The sequence below is a fragment of the Carassius auratus genome, unplaced genomic scaffold (assembly GCF_003368295.1).
Source record: "Carassius auratus strain Wakin unplaced genomic scaffold, ASM336829v1 scaf_tig00023476, whole genome shotgun sequence".
Lineage (NCBI taxonomy): Eukaryota > Metazoa > Chordata > Actinopteri > Cypriniformes > Cyprinidae > Carassius > Carassius auratus.
In genome coordinates, this window is record NW_020525272.1 from 605,807 (window position 1) to 608,262 (window position 2,456).

Sequence of the window (2,456 nt, forward strand, 5' to 3'; positions counted from 1 at the left end):
CTTTTACTAATTACAGACCAATCTCTCTTTTGCCTCAATTCTCAAAAATTTTAGAGAAACTCTTCAATTCTCGACTTGAAAAGTTTCTCGAGAAACACCATGTAATTAATGATGCTCAGTATGGCTTTAGGTCCAAAAGAACTACCTCAATGGCAATAACTGAAGCTATTGAAGAAGTCACTAATGCACTGGAGCAAAAGAAGCATGCAGTTGGTATCTTTATTGATCTAAAAAAAGCCTTTGACACTATAGATCATTCAATTCTATTAAAAAAGATGGAAAAATATGGAATTAGGGGGCTGGCTGGAGATTGGTTAAAAAGTTATTTAACAGGGAGGTCACAGTTTGTTAAAATGGGTCAGTATTTATCAGATACTCTGGGCATTGTTTGTGGTGTCCCCCAGGGGTCAGTATTAGGGCCAAAACTGTTCAATGTGTATATAAATGATATGTTTAATACATCTAATGTACTGAAATTCATACTATTTGCAGACGACACAAATATATTTTACAGTAGTGATGATTATAATGAGCTCGTTAATACGGTAAACAGGGAACTAAAGATATTAAAAAAGTGGATGGACACAAATAAATTATCCTTGAATATAAATAAAACTAAGGTAATGATGTTCGGTAATTGCAACAAAATGTCTGAACAGAGAATAAGTATTGATGGTATTCAGATTGAAATAGTGAGTGAGATTAAATTTTTGGGAGTAATAATTGATAGTAAATTGTCATGGAAACCCCATGTCAGATACATAAAAACAAAAATCTCAAAAAGCCTCTCAATTATAAATAAAGCAAAACTATACCTTGATGAAAATGCACTCCGTATTTTATACTGCACCCTGGTACTACCATACCTTACTTTTTGTGTTGAAGTCTGGGGGAATACTTATCAGAACACAATAAATCCTCTGATTATATTACAGAAAAGAGCTGTGAGGATCATTCACAAGGTTGGTTTTCTAGAACATACTCATAATCTGATTATGCAGTCAAAGTTGCTAAAATTTGATGATCTTGTAAAATATAATACATCAATATTCTTATATAAAGCATTTAACAAATTATTACCGCCTAACTTACAACGTTTTTTTACAACTCCTGTGCGAGCTCATAACTTGAGAGGTTTTGGACATTTTTCATTACCGAGAGCCCAAACCACTCGTAAATATTATTGTGTGTCTGTATGTGGAGTGAAACTCTGGAACAAACTGGACTTGCAACAAAAGCAATGCCAAACTATTTATCAATTTAAACTGTTATATAAACATTGGGTCTGGTTAAAATACAGAGATGAAGGTCTTTAATTTAAAGTGCTGTTGTATTCTGTCTCATAGTGTGAACATGTGCTCAGTGTTTCCTTACCATGGTTGGTATATTGTCCATTACCATCGTTGGTATATTGTCCATTACAATTGTTGCCATTGTTTATTTATTTTATATTGTAGTTAAATTTATGTTGTACTCTGTCTCATAGCATTAACATGTGCTCAGTGTTTTGGTATATTGTCCATTACCATCATTGGTATATTGTCCATTACCATCGTTGGTATATTGTCCATTACAATTGTTGCCATTGTTTATTTATTTTATATTGTAGTTAAATTTATGTTGTACTCTGTCTCATAGCGTTAACATGTGCTCAGTGTTTTGGTATATTGTCCATTACCATCATTGGTATATTGTCCATTACCATCGTTGGTATATTGTCCATTACCATTGTTGGCATTGTTTATTCCTATTACATTGTTGGTATAAACTGTTATTATAATAATTACTTGTTACTTGTGGTAACGCCACCATGATATATTTGTAAATAATCTATGAGCAAAATAATAATGAAGCTCAATTATTAATCACTAAATGTGGAACTGGGGTGGGATTAAATAAGTTGTCTTCTTCCCACTCCCTTTCAGGCAGAATTCGATCGTCATATTTGAATACTGTATATTTTGTTTTTTGTTTTGTTTTTTGTTTTCCTTGCACTATATGATTTAACTATATTTGTCTACCTTGAACTTTTTGTGCCATTGCCTGGAATAAATGAAAAAAAAAAAAAAAAAAAAAAAAAATGTCAGCGAGTATTGGCATTAGATTATTATTATTATCATTATTATTATTATCTAATGGCATCAATAAAGCTTCAATAAAGCCACAATGAGGTGTTGGAACTTCTATTCGCGGACACTGATTCTGAAGGGGAATATCTGTATTCAGAAGCTGACGGTGATACTGAAAGTGAAAGTATAGCCCTACACCAAGCACAAACGGTGAATCCTTTGCCCAATGTAAATGGTCCTTTGCCAAATGTCAGAGGTGTGAACACTGTTTGCAGGGGTCGGAGTGTTCATTGCAAAATTAGCTGGCGTGTTATTGATGCGGGGACGAGGCGGGAGAATTTTACCGCGCTAGACATGTATATTTGTCTTCTGACCACACCTCTCCGC